The sequence below is a fragment of the Schistocerca americana genome, chromosome 4, assembly GCF_021461395.2.
Source record: "Schistocerca americana isolate TAMUIC-IGC-003095 chromosome 4, iqSchAmer2.1, whole genome shotgun sequence".
Classification (NCBI taxonomy): domain Eukaryota; kingdom Metazoa; phylum Arthropoda; class Insecta; order Orthoptera; family Acrididae; genus Schistocerca; species Schistocerca americana.
The window spans coordinates 480,979,145-481,000,449 of record NC_060122.1 but is presented as its reverse complement, the minus strand read 5'-3'; the positions used below and the strand labels follow the sequence as shown (position 1 = coordinate 481,000,449).

General features: G+C 41.7%; 1 protein-coding gene across 2 annotated transcripts in view; it reads right to left on the bottom strand.

Annotated features, from left to right (window-relative positions):
* Positions 1–21,305, bottom strand: part of LOC124612740 (phosphatidylserine synthase 2-like) — a 218,050-nt gene that overhangs the window by 115,875 nt on the left and 80,870 nt on the right. The gene's annotated exons all lie outside the window — the stretch shown is intronic.

Below are 21,305 nucleotides of genomic sequence, written 5' to 3'. Positions count from 1 at the left end.
TATTAGATTAGTGTCTTCAGATTTTGATTGTGTTGAAAACTTTAACAACAGCATCCATACTAACATTCATTAACAGAAGAATGTCTCATTTTCATATGTAGCTAACAGTAAATTCCTTGTATTGTGTCGGGGAATAGTGTTATGTAACAACATTACTGTCCAACAGTCCTATAATGTTAGCACTGGGTGACAGACATACAGGTTTTGTATAAAAAGTACATGGAAAAGTTTTGGAAAAATGGATTTATTCAAGACACTGGTACAATGACTTAAAATTCTTCGAAGTACAGCCCTTGAGTGTTGAAACACTTTTGCCAGCAGCTTTTCCACAACTTTAAGGCTACCTGATAGGTGGATTCCTAAAGGATCTTAAGAGTATGGGTGCAAGATTCCGTGACGGCACTCAGGGTCCCCATAGTGATGTGTAGTCAGCTGGTGCCAAGTTGGGACTGTAAGGGGATTGGGGAATCATCGTGATGCTGTTTATCATCAGGCGGTTGGTCACCTTGGAGCATACATGGCTGGGTGCATTGTTGTGATGCAGTTTCCAATTTCTGGCAATGGCTGGCCTCTCCCGGTTGACACTCCTCTTGTCTTCTTAGCACTTCTAGGTAAAAAGCACCATCCACAGTCTGCCCTTCACGTACAAATTTGTAGTGGATCACTCACGTAGCATCAGAGAAAACAATGGCATTGCTTTCACTCTGGATCTACTCATTCAAGCCTTTTTCAGATGAGGCGATGGAGCAGTGTGCCATTCGGAACTTTGCTGCTTTGTTTCCAGGTCGTATTTCAACATCCAAGTTTTGTCTCCCAAGATTATGTTGTCCAAAAAGCCTGGGTCTTCAACAAATTACGAAAGATCTTCACAAGCAGACACTGGCCTCTGTTTTTGGTCGTATGTCAAGACCGTAGGGACAAGTTTAGCACAGATTTTTCGCATCACCAAATCTTCAGTGTTAATGGTGTGTACTATCTTATCAATGACAACTGCATCTGCAACGATGCACACACTTAACTTATAGTATGAATTCAGTTCTTCAAGCACACCGAGCACATTGCTGTCAGTTCTAGGTGTCAATGTCTGTCCGGCATGGGGCTCGTACTCCACACTCTCTCGGCTGTCTTTGAAGGGCTTGTTGTTGTTGTTGTTGTTGTTGTTGTGGTCTTCAGTCCTGAGACTGGTTTGATGCAGCTCTCCATGCTACTCTATCCTGTGCGAGCTTCTTCATCTCCCAGTACCTACTGCAACCTACATCCTTCTGAATCTCCTTGGTGTATTCGTCTCTTGGTCTCCCTCTATGACAATTAAAAAATTTCAGTTTGTGAGATGCTTTCATAGTTGAACACTTGGCAAATCATGGCCGATGTCTCCATATCTGATTTCCCAGACCAACACAAAATTTGATGGTGTACTGCCGTTCAATCGTTCACTGCATTTTGCACTTGCACCAATTAACTTGACAAGGTTCCACTAAAAACACCATCTCTCCTCAATGAACGCTTGCATGTGACTGGTGATTGGTGTGTTTTGAAGGCCATACCTCTCCCATCATTGAACATGAATGGTTATAGTGCAGTGCACTGTACAGTCAGGTCAGGAAAAAATTGTTCCCGATACTTTTTATACAGACTCTGTGTGTTCTGAAAGATGGCTTATTTTGTAAGGCAATAGTCAGGTCTAGTGGTATAGTGTGTGTCACCGAGCGAGGTGGCGCAGTGGCTAGCACACTGGACTCGCATTCGGGAGGACGACAGTTCAATCCCGCATTTGGCCATCCTGCTTTAGGTTTTCCGTAATTTCTCTAACTCACTCCAGGCGCAAATGCCGGGATGGATCCTTTGAAAGGGCATGGCCAACTTCCTTCCCTAATCCGATGAGACCGATGACCTCGCTGTTTGGTCTCTTCCCCCAAACAACCCAACCCCAACCCTTGAAGACAGAATATAGTGTGTGTCTGAAAACTGAGCGGTTGTGGGATCAAATCCCAGTCATATGACAGAAACTTTTCTGTCTGCCTCTAAGCAACCTTTTACTCCTCAATAAAATTAACTGTGAATATTTGCCATGAACAACATGTTATTCGAATTGCATCATAAACTGTACGTCCACTTTCCCTGGTAGGATTACTGGGGTAGGTTCAGGACATGTAACTCGCCAAAGAGGTGTTCAATCGAAAGGCTTGCCACACAAAATTATGTAAGACAAAAACAGTAATATGTTTTCCTTCACGGATACGATTGTTAATTAAGCACTCCATTAGGAAAGTAGTTTAGAAACTTTTAATGTGATCACAACAGTAAGAGGAACAAACATATTTGATTAGTCCATTATAAGCTGACATGTAAATAGACATTATACTGAAGTGACACTTCAAAGCAAAAGTTTATGGTCTGCAAAGTGAGAAGTAACCACATGAAAAGGGAAGCTATTGTTATTACTTTGAGTAATTATTACCAAGTAACTAGGAGCCAAATATAGGGTTCATTGATGTAACCTGTGATTGAGGCTTTTTAGGGAAAGACCACAGTACAGTACACCATATATTACCTGGGGTTGCAGACAACAGTCTGAACTGTAATCCCAATATACATCTCTAGATGACACCAGAAACATTTCTGAGAATACTTCTCATACTAATGTGAAGATTGTGTCACACTTTCTGTGCTGTAATAAGTGTTGATTGTTCTTTGGGAAATATTAACACAGAGCTGGAGAGTTGCTCAGGAGAATGGGTTTTTCATTTGGTAGCATAAAAAGTGATATAGTCTGCATCTGCGTATTCTTGTACGACAATACTTACATGCGTCACTGCTACATCCAGTCTTACAATAATAGTATCAATAATATTGAAGCAATTTTCCATATTTTCACTACACCTGTTTTAAGGTAAATTCTTCCGACAGACAGAGCTGCAGAGTAAGTGTACCTACAGTTGAAACCTAATAGCAAAGCATAAAACTGCAAGTTGGACAAAATCTTGGATCTCAAAGAATTCTCATTTAGTGTGTTCAGTAAACATATATAAAAGCTGAAAGAAAATGTATGAACTGCTAACATGAAATGGAAGAACATATGCAATGTCAGCTGATACGTTGTGCTTATAAGAATATCATGTGTAAATCACTGATGTTAACACACACATCTAGATGGACACGAGGTAATGTCACATTACAGCAGAAGTACTGAAGAAAATGGGGAAACACCTGTATACACGCAACCCTTACATGGGGTCCAAGCCCAGAAAAATAATATACACAGAGTTTAGAAGCTCTTTTATAGCTGTGTCAGTATAGCCGATCTGGAAACACACAAGTTATTAGCAGTGACTGTTCACAGGTCTCCATCAGGAAATATCCAGCTCTGCATTATTTCTCACACTAATGTTTCCAGCAACATGAATTGAAGGTCATGGTGCAATGGGCATTGTTTTTAGGACCAAAAACTTTGTGATTTAAATGTGTTGGCTATAATAAGTAGTTTATCTGACAATTATGGTCACATGGAAATGAAGAATATCATGTGTAAATTCCCCAACCATGCCACAGTCATAGGGGATTGCTGTAGTTGGGAGAGAAATTACTTAGAACAAGAAGCAGGGACAAAGAATCTTGCAATGCTATATTAAATGTTTTTCTTGAAATTTATTTAAATCACTGATTAATGATGAATAAAAAGTTAAGCAAGGTACAAACACATAGGGCTATTCTAAATGATTCATTTGTTTTCAGAGTTCTATATTTTACAAAGTATTATATTACTGATGCATGAATAGAACCATAAACTCACTGAGTTTGCATTGTACACACCAGTGTAATAATACAGCGTCTTCACAAAATGGTGAGAAAGCAAGAAAAGAGTTTTTGTGTGTTCAGTGATGAAGCAACCTGCCATTTATCTGGAAAAGGTAAATCAGCACAATGTGAGAGTGTGGGCCACTGTAAAACCTCACAAAATTTTGGCACATGAACAAGATTCACCGAAGGTTAATTTTTTCTGTGTAATGTCACAGGTGAAGCTGTACTGCTTGTTTTTCTTCTGTGACAGGCACTTCTTATCTTGATATGTTGAACTTTCCAACAAGATGGGGCACCCCCTCATCGCAACAACGATGTATCCCTACCTATAAAATGAACATTCGCAGCATTGGATTGGCATAGTGGTGAAGGTGGTGTGGCTCTGTTCCTTGGCCCCCAAGGTCTCCTGACCTAACATTTTGTGACTTTTTCCTATGGGGGGTCCTTCAAGGACCATGTTTACGTACCTCCACTGCCAAGAACACTGGAACAGCTATGAGAACACGTTAATGGTCCTCTGATGGCCACTGATATGATGATGTTACGTAAGGTATGGAATGAACTTCACTATCACTTGCAAGTGTGTTGTGTGACCAGAGGGGCACTCTGAGTCATTTGTAGAGTGCAAAATGCAAACTTGGTGGGTTTACAGTTTTATTCATGCATCAATTTGTACATGTAATACTTTGGAAAATATAGAGCTTTCAAAATAAATTAATCATTTAGAGTAGCTCTGTGTTCCTACTTAACAAGTGTTATAGGAAAATCATTAGAAACTTCCTGAGCAGTCAGCAGCAAACATTCACTCTGTGGAAGATGTCTGGCAGATATTCAATCATATTACAGACCATGTGCTTATTAGTAGATGCCCTAAAAGGTAGTGTGTGACTGGTATGAGCCACCAGGGTTCAGTGTTAATAAAATGTTGGGAAAATGTTTTGTATCAGCTACATATCTGTAAATATGTGTGGGATTAGATTCAATGGCAGAAGGAAATGAAAGAATAAGCTTCTTTTTTGGCAGGGGGTGGTTGTGGTGGGTTGTACAATTACCCTGATATAAAAATAAAACAACTAAAAGAAAGGCAATCAGTTAGAAACTACACATCATTGCACATTTGTGAACTAAAAAGCAGTTGCTGGGAACACTTAAAACAGTGTTGCTTCACCCCATGCATTGTAACACAATTGGAACTACCTTGCATACCATTCATTTGGTTGAGATGTTGCTGCTCAAGCTTGTCCAGATCTTTTACAGTGACCTTCCTGAAGTCATCCAGACTGTGAGAAATGTTCCTGTAAAGATGCAGTGCCAGTTTCAGCCAGCATGAAGCATGCTCAACTGGGTCACACCAGCAGCTACAGTAGTCTTCTAATAATTTCCGGGTATGCAGCCGGATCCCGTCGACATTCTGCCACGATATTTCAGCCCAGAGACGTCCGGCCATCATCAGGTGAGTTCACAACTACTGAAGAGCCCAGGTGCAGTCGCGGTATTTATGTCGAATCTCACACATGCAAAATGTACTGGCATCCAACAGCGCATGCGTAAGGTGTTGACATGCACGGCATAGCCGAGTTGTACGTGCTGCCCTCAGTGGTGAAAGTAAAAGATCATCTAGTCACTGAGTACCAAATGACGCTGTCGATTCCACTGTGATTGTATAATTTTAATAATAGGATTCCAGTTTTTATCCAGCTGAAAGCTGTCACGATTTATAAGATTATCGGCAAGACATATTTCCACTGATTCTTTGATTACGGAATCCCAAAATCCGGAAACCGGAGCTAAATGCAGAATTGAAAAGGACCCAACAAGCTGAATATAAAGGAAAACTGCTACTCTTTTGAACGACTGTTCTCTACCTGAACAAGTTATCAAGAGATTGAGATATCACAATGCAGTACCACCAAGACTCTATGGTCTTCCCAAGATACACAAGGATGGTGCCCCGCTACGATTAATAGTGAGTAATATTGGTGCTGCGACCTATTCTACAGCAAAATATCTAGCCTCACTAGTAAAGCCGCATGTGGGTAAGTGTTGCCACCATATACGTAATTCTGAGGATTTTGTCAATCACTTGAAGGAAGTCAAGCTTAGCAGCTCGGATTTATTAGTTAGCTTTGATGTGGTCTCACTTTTTACCAAAGGGCCTTTAATGGAATCGTTACATCTCATTGGTAACTTATTCAATGCAGAAATGACGGCCTTGTTTGAACATATACTCTCCTCAACGTACTTTTTATTCAATGACGAATTCTTTGAACAAACAGACGGCGTCGCCATGGGGAGCCCTTTGTCCCCTGTGGTAGCTAATCTCTTTATGGAGGATTTTGAGGAGAAAGCACTTGAGTTTGCTGTTTTAAAGCCTGCAGTCTTCTGGCGGTACGTAGAGTAGATGATACTTTTGTTGTATGGCCTCATGGCAGACAGGAACTGGAGAAATTCCTTCATCACAAACTCATTACACGAGAATATCAAATTCACGATGGAGATTGAAAAAGATGGCACTTTACCATTTCTAGACATGCTAGTACGCCGTAAAAATGATGGGTCATTAGGACATTCTGTGTACAGGAAACCAACTCACACAGATCTGCATCTCCAGGCATCAAGCTGCCTTCACCCAGCGCAAACAGCCGGTGTTCCAGTACCTTACTATATCGAGCACATGTAATATCGGATGATGGAAACCTCCATGTAGAATTAGAACGCTTGGAGAAGGTTTTTAAAGAGAATGGCTACACTTCGCACCAAATAAGGAAGGCCATGCACAACTGTCATAACAAGAAGCAACACACTGAGCACGATGATGACGAAAACAAATCAACTGTATTCCTTCCGTATGCCGGGAATGTGTTGTCGAAAATAGGGCAATTACTGAAGAAAAATAAAATCGAGGTTATCTTCCGTCCACCAGCAAAGAACCAGGCCCTCGTTGGATCCGTTAAAGACGATTTACAACTGAAGAAAGCAGGCATCTACAAAATTCCCTGTGAATGTGGCTCTGCATATATTGGCCAGACGACAAGAACTGTCCATGAACGATGTACAGAACATGGAAGATACACCCGTATGTGGCAACCATCAAAATTGGCAGTAGCAGAGCACTGTATTTCTTTGGGACTTTCAATGGAACACAATGAAACAAAAATTTTAGCTCCGGTTTCCAGATTTTGGGATTCCGTAATCAAAGAATCAGTGGAAATATGTCTTGCCGATAGCCTTATAAATTGTGACAACGGCTTTCAGCTGGATAAAAACTGGAATCCTTTTATTAAAATTATATAATCACAGCGAAATCGACAGCGTTATTCGATACTCAATGACTAGATGATCTTTTACTTTCACCACTGAGGGCAGCACGTACAACTCGGCTATGCTGTGCATGTCAACACCTGACACATGCGCTGCAGGATGTCAGTACATTTCGCATGCGTGAGATTCAACATAAATACCGCGACTGCACCTGGGCTCTTCAGTAGTTGTGTACTCACCTGATGATGGCCGGACGTCTCTGGGCTGAAATATCGTGGCAGAATGTCGACGGGATCCGGCTGCATAGCCGGAAATTATTAGAAGAAGAAATACGCCAGGAAAATTTCAGAAGTCACAGCTACAGTAGTGTTCACTTTTTCCTTCAGGAGGTGGACAATGTGTGCAATGTGTGCATTGCTTTAGTGTCTTTGAAGGCACATGCATTGCCACAATGTTGACTGTAGGGATGGACAATAGATTGGAGGATCCTGGCCCAATACTGCACAGTCCTCAAATTACCCTCAATAGCAATGAAGGCATCTGACAACCATGCAGGACAGTATCCCAAAACATGACTGATCCACTTTCCTACTGCATCAGTCACACTGGATGCTCAAGACATGTATTGGTACCTGCCTGCCTTCACACTCTTCCATTACAGAGGAGGAAGAGTGTTAAGGAAGAGGTTTCTGACTTTTTTTAAATCAGAAAGAAAAAAGAAAAGCCTGTTTAAGCCATTACGGCGAACTGTTTTAGGAAGCTAACATGAAAGCAAAGAGAGCCATAGCAAATTCAAACAAAGCTAAACCTTGGTCAACAAACAAAACTGAAGGAAGTCAAAACCGGTGTAGAGGCAGTTATACAGAAAGCATTCAATGAATCTGAAAGCAAAATCTGAATTGTCAGAAAATACTAAACAGTTTTGGGCTTGCATAATATCAGTCAACAACACACCAATTACAGCAATCTGCCCAAAGGTTTGTTGACCATGATGCCATTAAAATATAAGATGATAAAATGAAGGCCAAAATACTAAACTCTGTCTTTGAAACTGTTCCACCTAAGAAGATTACAGCACATATTGTGTGTTCACCTACCACATGGATGCGGAAATGACAGATGTAGAAATAAGGGGGAACAGAACAGAAAAGCAGCTCAAATCACTTGATAGTAAAAAGAAGAGAAAAAAGCCATAGGATCCAGTGAAGTGCCTGTAAGATCTATATTGAATATGCAGAGGAATCAATCCCTCTATTGATGTAAGTTAATTGTACATCAATGGAATAACGGTGCATGCCATATGATTGAAAAAAGATGCACATAGTTACAGTCCACACAAAAGGTTTCAATATCTACTCGCAAAACTGTAGACTTATCTCACTGATGTGAGGGGGGAGTGATAATGGTGCAATATGTACTCTCCACTACACCCAATACAGTGGCTTGTGGGGTACTGATGTAGACGTAGATGTTGATGACACAGCTAAGTTAAGATTATAAAATGAAAACGGTGTATAACTGGGACTCAATCAATGACTCTGTCACATTATTATTATAGGAAAAACTCTGGGAAGAAATTTACAAAGCACAAGGTGGTGTTGAGAAATATCTTTATTTTATACAAATACTTCTACAAGACTCTGAATTCTGTTCCCTGTTGAAACATCTGAGAGGCAAACAGAGTAGAAGCCAGGATATATACTGATGATACCCAACATTATAACCACCTGTTTAATGGCATGTTGGACTATCTTTGGAACAAAATACACCAATGATTCTGTGTTGTATAGATTTTACATGTTCTTGGTACGTTTCTGGAGGTAAGTGACACCAGATGTGTATAGCTGAAGTCACAAACAATGGTGTTTGAGGTTAGGGTCAGTCTACAGACCTACGCCACGTGTTCTCTGACAGCCAGTGAGCATTCAGTGGTATCCTGAGCACTTTGCTGTGAACAGCAAACCTAGTGTGAGCATTAAACGTGATTGTAGAGTGTTATTCAGTGAATTTTTATTCCACTTGCTGCAAGTTGTCACAGCTGATGGTGAACAACAAATTCTACACAAGCAACTGAGAGACATAATTTGCAGGCTACATGCTTTCTCCAAGCGCAAAGCACATGTGTGCACATACCACAATTATCGCTTGCAACAAGAAATGCTGCAATCACTGTATAAATCCCTACCTGTACAGGCCACCATAGTTCATGAATCAGACTATATGCACAGGGCATGCAACTGACTTGTTGGTTGTGTGGATGGAGCTGATAGCATCCCAGATGTGTTCCATTTATGTACAGGTCATACAATTAATGTAAATTATGAGTCAGTTGTTTCTAGACAGAGAGTCAGTAGTGTCCCACACGTGTTACACTGGGTTCAGATCAAGTGAATTTGGTGGCCAAGACATAGAAGTGAGTTCACTATCACGCTCTTCACACCATAATTCTGGTTTTGTAAAATGGATTTCTCTTGCGCTGCAGAGCATATTTCCCAATGTACCAGCTGGTGCTGCTGCTTCTCATTTCATCCACATATGGAGCATGGGTAGAATGATTGCTTGCTTGAACACCTCTGTGTGGGCTGTAATTAATCTAACCTTGTCATCGTGGCCCTATGTGAGAAATATAGTGTATACTTAGATCACTCACTTAAAGCTGTTTCTTGAAACTTTGCAATTAGGCTGTCTGGGATACACTGCAACTATTTCCAGTATCTGCCAGCCTAGGTTTTTCACCTCAGTAATGTTCGCTTATGGACCCACAAACCTGTGACCATATGTGCTGCTTTAATATCCCCTGTTAGTCCTACTAGTTATTGGTCCCATGCACTTGAACAGTATTATAGCATAGGTCACAAGAGTGTTTTTAAAACTATCTCCTTTGTCATCATTAACGATGTCACTGGGTCAGAATAGTAACAAGTAGGGGTCATCTGCTGTGGTGGCCCATCATCAACAATGTACACTGAATTGTTTGTTCTGAACAGTGTTTTATGAAGCACCTGCACCTATGACAGCATTGTGCTATGCCACATATCACTGACCATTCTGGTTTACAGGGTAGGCAAGCCTCTGGTTTCCCCATTTTTGGATGGGACATGAATGTCAAACACATTGTCACCCGCTTGTGGTGTCACCAGCATTCAACCACTTCCTGCCGCTTGTGGTGTCACCAGCCTTCGACCACTTCCTGCAAATGCTTGTGACAGCAGAATTTAACCAACTTTGTCATTTCTGAGATGTCAGGCCGTAACAATCTGCCATTTGTCAAAGTTACATATGTCAGTGGATTTTTCACTTACAGCCTGTATCATTACTGGAACGATGCACCACTCATCTATACTATGCTTAACCCTTTGACTGCTGTTGACGAGTTTACTTGTCATGCTGTGTGCCGCTCCCTGGGTGCTAATGACGAGTATAGTCGCGGCCGCCGGTTTTCCCCTGAGCGCTGTTGACGAGTTAAGTCACACCCGCTTGCCGGCCCCTGAGCGCTGATGATGAGTACAGGTGCGCCGCTACCTGAGTGCTGATGACGAGATAACTCGGACAGTGGACTTCCCATCCCATATCTCAGTAGCCTTTCGCAGTTCTGGCCACTAGCTTGTATGTTGTGAGCCTAGGTTTCACACTACAGTTCACTGTTCATCGGAATTTACATCAGTGTTCTTTGCGTCCTGTATTTTAAAAGGAAAATGGTGAGACCTCGTGGTTGCACTGAGGAAGAAATCATGGAGATTCTTACGAGGAGCGACAGTGAGGGTGAACTACTTGATTTTGACAAAAGTGGGACAGCTCTATTCATAAACCGTCCACGTCAGCAGGGGTGTCAAAGCAGTCTCATGTTTCAACAAGAGATGTTAGTTGTTCTGAATTTGAAGAATCAGAAAGTGATAGTGAAACGCCTACGAAGAAAGCACGTCATAGTGATATATTTGGCTGGAAAGAAAATGACTTTCAGCCAGTTAATCACGCATTTGATGATACGCTGTCGGGACATGTGTGTCAAATAGGGAATTAGTCAAGTATTCTGTCAGTTTTCATGTTATTCTTTACACAAGAACTGATGAAATATATAGCTGACAAAACGAACTGGTTTTATTTATTCACCAAGAAGAATACTCCCGAATCAGTGCATTCTCAAATCTCAAAGTGGAAAGATACTAGATATGAAGAAATGTATTATTTTATAGCTGTTTGTCTTCTGATGCCTCGAGTGAAAAAACTGAAAATTAGTGAATACTGGACCAGAGATGTTGTTCTAAATACACCAATTTTTAGTGAACTCATGTCAAGAGAATGCTTTTTGTTACTTATGAGAATGTTACATTTCAGTGAAAACTCTGCCAATACTGGAGGAGACAGATTATTCAAAATTAGGAACATTGTCAATAAAGTTCGTACAGCTTTCTGTTGTGCATTTAATCCACATCAGAAACTCTGCATTGATGAAAGAAGCCCTATTTACAATGTGGACATACCCTCTATGCCGATAACTGGTACTCAAGCCCAGACTTGTTTGCCCAGCTTCACACTCATGGGATGAACGCTTGTGGTACTTTCCGTAAGAACAGACGCAACATGCCAAAAATTCAGAAGAAACTGGAACGTGGAGATATTCAATTTATGTGTACTGATACAATGCTTGCTATAAAGTGGTGTGACAAAAGGGAAGTGTGGATGTTGACCACATGTAACACCACAGAAATGGTTGACACAGGAAAGATTGACAGGAATACTGGAGAAAAAATTAAGAAACCACAAAGCATTGTAGATTGTAACTTGAATATGGGAGCAGTTGACCGTTCTGATATGCTGCTTAGCTCTGTCGGATGTATACGGAAAACAATGAAGTGGTATAAAAAGTTCTTTTTTCACGTTCTAGATCTGTGTGTTTTAAATGCTCATGTCCTACACATATCACTAACAGGTCGTAAAATGACGATAGCAGAGTTTCATCTGTCACTGGTAAGAGAACTTACGGAAACGTATGCATTAGAGCACAGAAAAGCTGGCAAAGGAAGGTGTTTTGATGATAATCCTCTAAGATTTGTGGGAAGGAATATTCCAGACATTGTAACAAGTGCGCAATCCAAGAAAAGTGCGCTAATACGTAGATGCATTGTTTGCTGGAAACAAAAAATGCGTCGAGAAAGCAGGTACGAAAGTAAAACTTACAAGGTACCATTGTGTGTCACACCCTGTTTTGAAAAATACCACACAAAACAGAATTACTAATTGCAGCATAGAATGAATACAATATTGCTATTAGAAAAAAACTTAGAAAAAAAAAATTATAAAAAGGGAAAAACAAAATAAAAATATTTTTAACTTCGTTAGTGCCGGTCCAAAGCCCAGATCAAAAAGAAGGATGGGAAACATATTCACAAAGTGTAAAAGTAACGCCTAAATTGACAGTTCATGACTCTGAATTTTCTCTATAAGTGAATTTAATGTGACAACAAAAGACAGATTTCACAGCTTTGAAATGTTGGAAAATCTGTTGAATACTTATGTGCAACAATCACAAGTATTGTACAAATTTCGTCACAGAAACAAAATTATGCATAATCGGGTAATTACAAAGCGCAACAAATATTCTGGCAATTCAGCGATACAAACAGTAGGCTATGTGAAATTTCTTATCACACCAGAATACAAATCTAACGACGTGAAGTCAAATTGTTCTTACCGTTGCTCACAGTAAATTCCGATGTTGTAGTGCAATATGAAAGATGATCTGTATGTCGCTTTCTCCTATAAACGACGTAATATGATGTTCTGAACAACAAAAATAACATACAGTAATCTATAATCTATGGCTTATTTTATTTGTTCTTGAGTTAGTATGGTGAGGAACGCATAGACAAATGCAGGCATTATAAACGGGTATCCAAGAAAGAACAATAAACTATTGATGTAAAGCTAACGAATCACGTCGCTTTCAGCATAATCTACAAAAATAGGGCAAGAAAACTACAAGCAAGATATCATTCTTGGTGATGGAAAATAGTTTTACCAGACAGTCTGACTCTGTAGTAATTAACTTGCAGGAGAACTGTGTAGTGAGAGCATTTACGAGTATTCTGTATCAGCTGTGAGAGGACACAATATTTCAAGTGGAGTCGCTGTCACTGCAGAAATACTCAGCACAGGGCAGGTGGGGCAGCGAGGGGCGCTCCGCCCCAAGGCGGCAGCTCGAGGGTCAGGAACATTAGCGCAGGTATACGGATGACAGTGCAGGCCACAGCGCCTCAGCGTGCCAAGCGGATCGTGCGCCTCCAGCAGTTAACATACTTTACTTAGCTTGTTATGTGCCTCCAACTCCATCACAAGACAATCGACCTTCTTGTGGGCAATGATCACAATGTTTTGTCTCATTAGTTTATGATGGATAACACTTTAGATGAAAGTATCTTCAAAGAGAATGAAACTTCTACATATCCAGTAAGCAAGCTGTGGTCAAGACTCAATGCTCCTTTGCCAACATTGTAGTAAAATTACTAAATACAAAAACTCTTGAAATCAAGCCAACAAAAGTAAATGTGATGTGAATGAAACTGCCTTCCCAAACAATAGTAGTATGATGGCACAGTGCAACCAAATTAAATCCTTACTTACTTGCTGTGTCTACTAATATACAACTAAATGAATATGCCTTAATTTTATCCACTGTGGTTCTCCATTCGGTTTATTCCACAAAAACTGAACATAGCACTTACAAGAATTAATTACAAAGATAAAAAAACCTAATTCATTGCCCGATATAACGTTTAAAACTCACCCAGCATGTTGATTGCTGCATAACATTTTTGGAATATTGTTGGATGTTCATATGTAACTATCCAGCTATTTTGGTTCAGAGTATTTTGGCCATCTTCAGGTGCAAAGTGACAGAAGCGCTCCAAGCTCCTCTATTTACGTCAATGTCGACACACAGTATATACGCTGCTGCACATGGATTACTTGAGAGTATACCCTTTTACTATAAGGCGACAGGTTGTTCAAAGTGTGCTGAGTGGTGAAGGCTTGCTTTTTTGACAACAGATCAATGAGCTCTGCTTGTTGTACTGAGCAGAGAACTATTAATCATGCAGAGAGAATGGAGTTACCTAAAGGCAAGATTTCATGCATTAACCAAATGGAAATGCCAACTCAATTTATGAGATCTTCAAACTGTCTTATTTCCACCAACTCCTCAACGATATTATTCCCTAACTTGGAGATTAGCTTTACAATTTTTGTTATATTATATTTCATCAAAATATCACTAGAAATGCAATATTCTGCAGTAGAAGATTTGCTGACTTGAAAGCAGTGAGTATGCTGCTGGTTTTCCTTAACATGCTATTGAACGGTGTGTGGTAAGCTTGTCACATTCATACAGAATCCTGTAAATTCATGCCTTTGATGACACTATATTGTCAGGGGTTAAATAGAGAAGTTTAGGATGCTTTCATCAGTTTACATCTAAAGACCATCAGAAGGCTCTACACAAACATGCTGGGACAGGAAGTTACGGAGACCTGGAAGTTTTCCCAAAATTTTGTGGAACAATTGGTAGGGGATTACAAAAATCATTAGATTTAGACCTTCAGTGAGAGCAGCACCGCTAGTTCCTGCTACTAATAAGATGAGTACACCGTTCACTTGTTACATATTCTTATGAGCTTCAAACAGGAGCAACTCATTTTCAGTTATCTGTGTAGTTACTAGTTTATTTTTGTAATTTCTTGCGTGTTTGAGTGCTTACTAAACACAACTCTTTATTTCAATAACAGTGTAGCGTACAGTACCGCCATTGTTATCGACACTTGTATTGACCCTCGTATCGTACAGGCTTTTGTTTGTTTGGTTAGAACAGCTCAGTGTCGGTTAGACCATCAGCTAGAGCAGCACCACTAGTTCCTGCTACTAATAAGGCGAGTACACCGTTCACTTGTTACATATTTATAGGAGCATCCAACAGGAGCGACGGCAATAATGGATAGGAACTATGATTGTTGTGTACAGATGTGAGCTAAGTTGGTGACCCTTTGCTCACAGCTCCAGGCTGCTTTGTCTTCCATCACACAGCTTGAGGCTGCTGCCAATGGGCGTCGGGGATGCGAGGGATGTCGAGCACGTCCCATGTGTCCTCCGATCGGTCCACTGCTGTAGCTGCTCCGGGTACTGCCTGCACTGAGGTTGACCCCTCATCCATAATCGAGTGGGAGATCATTCCAAATTCTGGCAGGCAGAGAAAAACTTTCCAAGGGGTTGATCGTAGGGCCTCCCCGATTCGTTTGATGAACAGGTTTCGGGTGTTATCTGTGGCTGACGATGTCTCTGAGCCGGATGCAGTCGTCCACCCTATTCCAGAGGTTGCTTCTCAGCCTGCAAGGTCTGGGTATTCACAGAGGGTGGGTTTGCTGATAGCTGGGAGCTCCAACGTTTGGCGCGTAATGGGGCCCCTTAGGAACGTGGCTGCCAAGGAGAGGAAGGAAGCCAGTGTGCACTTTGTGTGCATTCCGGGGAGGGGAGGGGCAGGGGGGGGGGGGGCGTGCAGTCATTCTGGATGTGAAAAGCATGCTTCTGGATGCCATGGAGAGTACAGGGTGCAGCCAACTGCAGGTGGTGGCTCGTGTCGATACCAATGACGTGTGTCGCTTTGGATCGGAACAGATTCCATTTGGTTTCGTGCGGCTAGCGGAAATGGTAAAGACTGCCAGTCTTGCTTCCGAGATTAAGCTCACCATCTGCAGCATCGTCGATAGAACCGACTGTGGCCCTTTGGTGCAGAGGCAAGTGGAGGGTCTGAATCAGAGGCTCAGGCAGTTCTGTGACCATGTAGGCTGCAGATTTCTTGACTTGCGCGATCGGGTGGTGGGTTTCTGGGTTCCGCTTAATAGGCCAGGAGTCCACTACACAGGTATCGGGGGCTGTGTGGAAGGGACTTAGAGGATTTTTAGGTTAAGGGGTCTCAGGGAACCACAGAATGGGTGTTCGTCTAAAAGTGGGCAGGTAAAAAGCAATAAAGTAGTTGTAGAAACAATTGGTATTGAAGTTGTAAATTGTCGTAGCTGTGTTGGGAAAGAACCAGAGCTCCAAGCCCTAATAGAAAGCACTGAAGCTCAAATAGTTGTAGGTACAGAGAGCTGGCTAAAGCCGGAAATACACTCCTGGAAATTGAAATAAGAACACCGTGAATTCATTGTCCCAGGAAGGGGAAACTTTATTGACACATTCCTGGGGTCAGATACATCACATGATCACACTGACAGAACCACAGGCACATAGACACAGGCAACAGAGCATGCACAATGTCGGCACTAGTACAGTGTATATCCACCTTTCACAGCAATGCAGGCTGCTATTCTCCCATGGAGACGATCGTAGAGATGCTGGATGTAGTCCTGTGGAACGGCTTGCCATGCCATTTCCACCTGGCGCCTCAGTTGGACCAGCGTTCGTGCTGGACGTGCAGACCGCGTGAGACGACACTTCATCCAGTCCCAAACATGCTCAATGGGGGACAGATCCGGAGATCTTGCTGGCCAGGGTAGTTGACTTACACCTTCTAGAGCACGTTGGGTGGCACGGGATACATGCGGACGTGCATTGTCCTGTTGGAACAGCAAGTTCCCTTGCCGGTCTAGGAATGGTAGAACGATGGGTTCGATGACGGTTTGGATGTACCGTGCACTATTCAGTGTCCCCTCGACGATCACCAGTGGTGTACGGCCAGTGTAGGAGATCGCTCCCCACACCATGATGCCGGGTGTTGGCCCTGTGTGCCTCGGTCGTATGCAGTCCTCATTGTGGCGCTAACCTGCACAGCGCCAAACACGCATACGACCATCATTGGCACCAAGGCAGAAGCGACTCTCATCGCTGAAGACACGTCTCCATTCGTCCCTCCATTCACGCCTGTCGCGACACCACTGGAGGCGGGCTGCACGATGTTGGGGCGTGAGCGGAAGACGGCCTAACGGTGTGCGGGACCGTAGCCCAGCTTCATGGAGACAGTTGCGAATGGTCCTCGCCGATACCCCAGGAGCAACAGTGTCCCCAATTTGCTGGGAAGTGGTGGTGCGGTCCCCTACGGCACTGCGTAGGATCCTACGGTCTTGGCGTGCATCCGTGCGTCGCTGCGGTCCGGTCCCAGGTCGACGGGCACGTGCACCTTCCGCCGACCACTGGCGACAACATCGATGTACTGTGGAGACCTCACGCCCCACGTGTTGAGCAATTCGGCGGTACGTCCACCCGGCCTCCCGCATGCCCACTATACGCCCTCGCTCAAAGTCCGTCAACTGCACATACGGTTCACGTCCACGCTGTCGCGGCATGCTACCAGTGTTAAAGACTGCGATGGAGCTCCGTATGCCACTGCAAACTGGCTGACACTGACGGCGGCGGTGCACTAATGCTGCGCAGCTAGCGCCATTCGACGGCCAACACCGCGGTTCCTGGTGTGTCCGCTGTGCCGTGCGTGTGATCATTGCTTGTACAGCCCTCTCGCAGTGTCCAGAGCAAGTATGGTGGGTCTGACACACCGGTGTCAATGTGTTCTTTTTTCCATTTCCAGGAGTGTAAGTTCAGCCAAAATTTTTTTCAAACGATCTAACAGTGTTCAGAAAGGATAGATTTAATACAGTTGGTGGTGGAGTATTTATTGCTGTCAGAGGTAGTTTGCCTTGTCGCGAAATTGAAGTAGATTGTTCGTGTGAAATAGTATGGGCAGAGGTTATACCTTACAATTGGACTAAACTATTAATTGGATTGTTTTACCAACACCTCGACTCAGAAGATATAGTTGCTGAACATTTCAAAGAAAATCTGAGTCTCATTTCAAATAAGTACCCTGCTCATACAATTATAGTCGGTGGTGACTTTAATCTACCCTCAATATGCTGGAAAAATTACACGTTTAAAGCCAGCGGCAGGCATAAAACATCATCCGAAATTGTACTGAATGCTATCTCAGAAAATTATTTTGAACAATTAGTTCATGAGCCCTCTCGAAGCGTAAATGGTTGCGAAAGCATACTTTACCTTTTAGCAAAAAAATAATCCTGGACAAATAGTGAGTATTGTGACGAATACAGGAATTAGTGACCACAAGGCTGTTGCTGCTAGGCTGAATACCGTAACACCTACAACCATCAAAAAGAAGCGCAAAGTATATCTATTTAAAAAAGCTGATAAAAATGCTCTTAACACCTTTTTAAGAGACAGTCTTCACTCCTTCCGATCTGATCATGTAAGTATATAAAAGTTGTGGAATGTTTTCAAAGAGATAGTATTGACAGCAATTGAGAGATATATACCACATAAATTAATAAGTGATGGTACTGATCCCCCATTGTACACAAAACGGGTCAGATCGTTGTTGCAGAAGCAACAAAAAAAGCATGCCAAATTTAAAAGAACACAAAATCCCCAAGATTGGCAAAGTTTTGCAGAAGTTCGAAATATGGCGCGTACTTCAATGCGAGATGCTTTTAATAATTTCCACAATGAAATTCTGTCTCGAAATCTGGCAGAGAACCCAAAGAGATTCTGGTCATATATAAAGCACACCAATGGCAAGACACAATTAATACCTTCACTGCACGATAACAACGGTGAAGTCACTGATGACAGTGCCACTACAGCAGAGTTATTAAACACGGTTTTCCGTAACTCCTTCACCAAAGACGATGGAGTAAATATTCCTGAATTCAAATCAAGAACAACTGCCAAGATAAGAAACATAGACGTAGATATCCTCGGAGTAACAAAACAGCTTAAATCACTTAATAAAGACAAGGCCTCCGGTGCAGATTGTATACCAGTCAGGTACCTCTCAGAGTATGCTGGTAAAATAGCTCCATATTTAGCAATTATATACAACCACTCACTCACAGAAAGATCCGTACCTAAAGACTGGAAAATTGCTTAAGTCACACCAATACCCAAGAAGGGAAGAAGGCGTAATCCACTGAATTACAGGCGTATATCACTAACGTCGATTTGCGGTAGGGTTTTGGAACATATACTGTATTCGAACATTATGAAGTACCTCGAAGAAAACGATTTATTTACACATAGTCAGCACAGTTTCAGAAAATATCGTTCTAGTGAAACACAACTAGCTCTTTATACTCATGAAGTAATAAGTGCTACCGACAGGGGATGTCAAATTGAATCCATATTTTTAGATTTCCAGAAGGCTTTTGACACTGTTCGTCACAAGCATCTTCTAACTAAACTGCATGCCTACGGAGTATCGTCTCAGTTGTGCGACTGGATTCGTGATTTTCTCTCAGAAAGGTCACAGTTCGTAGTAATAGATGGAAAGTCATCGAGTAAAACAGAAGTAATATCCGGCATTCCCCAAGGAAGTGTTATAGGCCCTCTATTGTTCCCGATCTATATTAATGACATAGGAGACAATCTGAGCAGCCGTCTTAGATTGTTTGCAGATGATGCTGTCATTTACAGTCTTGTAAAGTCATCAGATGATCAAAACGACTAGCAAAATGATTTAGATAAGATACCTGTATGATGCGAAAAGTGGCAATTGACCCTGAATAAGGAAAAATGTGAAGTTATTCACATGAGTACTACAAGAAAGCAGCTAAATTTCAATTACATGATAAGTCACACAAATCTGAAGGCTGTAAATTCAACTAAATACTTAGGGATTACAATTACAAATAACCTAAATTGGAACGATCACATAGATAATATTGTGGGTAAAGCAAACCAAAGACTGCGATTCATTGGCAGAACACTTAGAAGGTATAACAGGTCTACCAAAGAGACTGCTTACACTACGCTTGTCCTTCCTATTCTGGAGTATTGCTGTGCGGTGTGGGATCCGCATCAGGTGGGACTGACAGTTGACATCAAAATGTACAAAGAAGGGCAGCTCGTTTTGTATCATCGCGAAATAGGGGAGATAGTGTCACAGATATGATACGTGAATTGGAGTGGCAATCATTAAAACAAAGGCGTGTTTTGTTGTGACGGGATCTTCTCATGAAATTTCAATCACCAGTTTTCTTTTCCGATTGTGAAAACATTCTGTTGGCACCCACCTACATAGGAAGAAATGATCATCATGATAAAATAATAGAAATCAGGACTCGCACAGAAAAATTTAAGTGCTCCTTTTTCCCCGCGTGCTGTTCGAGAGTGGAACTGTAGAGAGACAGCTTGAAGGTCGTTCATTGAACCCTCTGCCAGGAACTTTATTGTGAATAGCAGATAATCACGAATATGTAAATGTAGATCACTAGAAGGTCACTGGCTATGACAGTCCCTCTATCAGAGTATTAAGAGATCTTGTGCTAACTTGAAATGGCCACTTTGGAGCAAACTTCACAGTCAGTCAGTGATTCAAAGCTTATTTCAGATTACAGTGAAATATCTAGTAGTTAAATCCACGTACAAAACCTGAGGTAGGCAATACATTTCCAGTTAACATCAATTTCAATATTTAGATCATTTTTCAAATATTTTTAGGAAAGTGATTTACACCAAAATTCTTTCTCTTTTTTCCAGGCACAATTTGCTCACTACTTCTTGGTTAACCTAATGTAAAATATTCTGCACTGTGAAATTTTTATTGACCTCACAAGTGCAAACCTTAAGAAAAACTGTCTTTTCGATATATTATGTGACTTTATCAAGACCTTTGATAGTGTGGACTATGAAAATCCAATTAAATGAAACTACTTGGTTCCAGAGACCTATGCAAAAATCAAACATCCATGATGAATGTATGCAGAATGAAGTGACAAATGAAAATTTGTACAAAGGCTGGGTTTTGAACCTGGGTCTCCTGCTCACTAGGCAGACGCGCTAACCATTACACCACCCTGGCACAGTTGTTTTGCACACCTCTCTCCTTAACCCAAATTCCCATTCACACCTCAGCCCACTCATTATTCTCTCTAAACTCAAACAGCATTGCAGAGGCTTTCAATTGTATTGGAATAGCACCTCAGTATGTGTGTATATATTTCTATATGATTCCAAAGACCTTTGCAAGTCTCAAATAGTGTTCGAGTTTAGGGAGAATACCAAGTGGGCTGAGGTATAAATGGGAATTTGGATCGAGGAGGAAAACATAGCAGAGTAGCCCATGCAGTTGTGCAAAGACTCTGTGGCAGAGTGGCATAGTGGTTATTGCATCCACCTAATAACCAGGAAATCAGGATTCGAATCCTGACTTTAAATAAAGTTTCACTCGCTGCTTTATTCTGCATCCACAA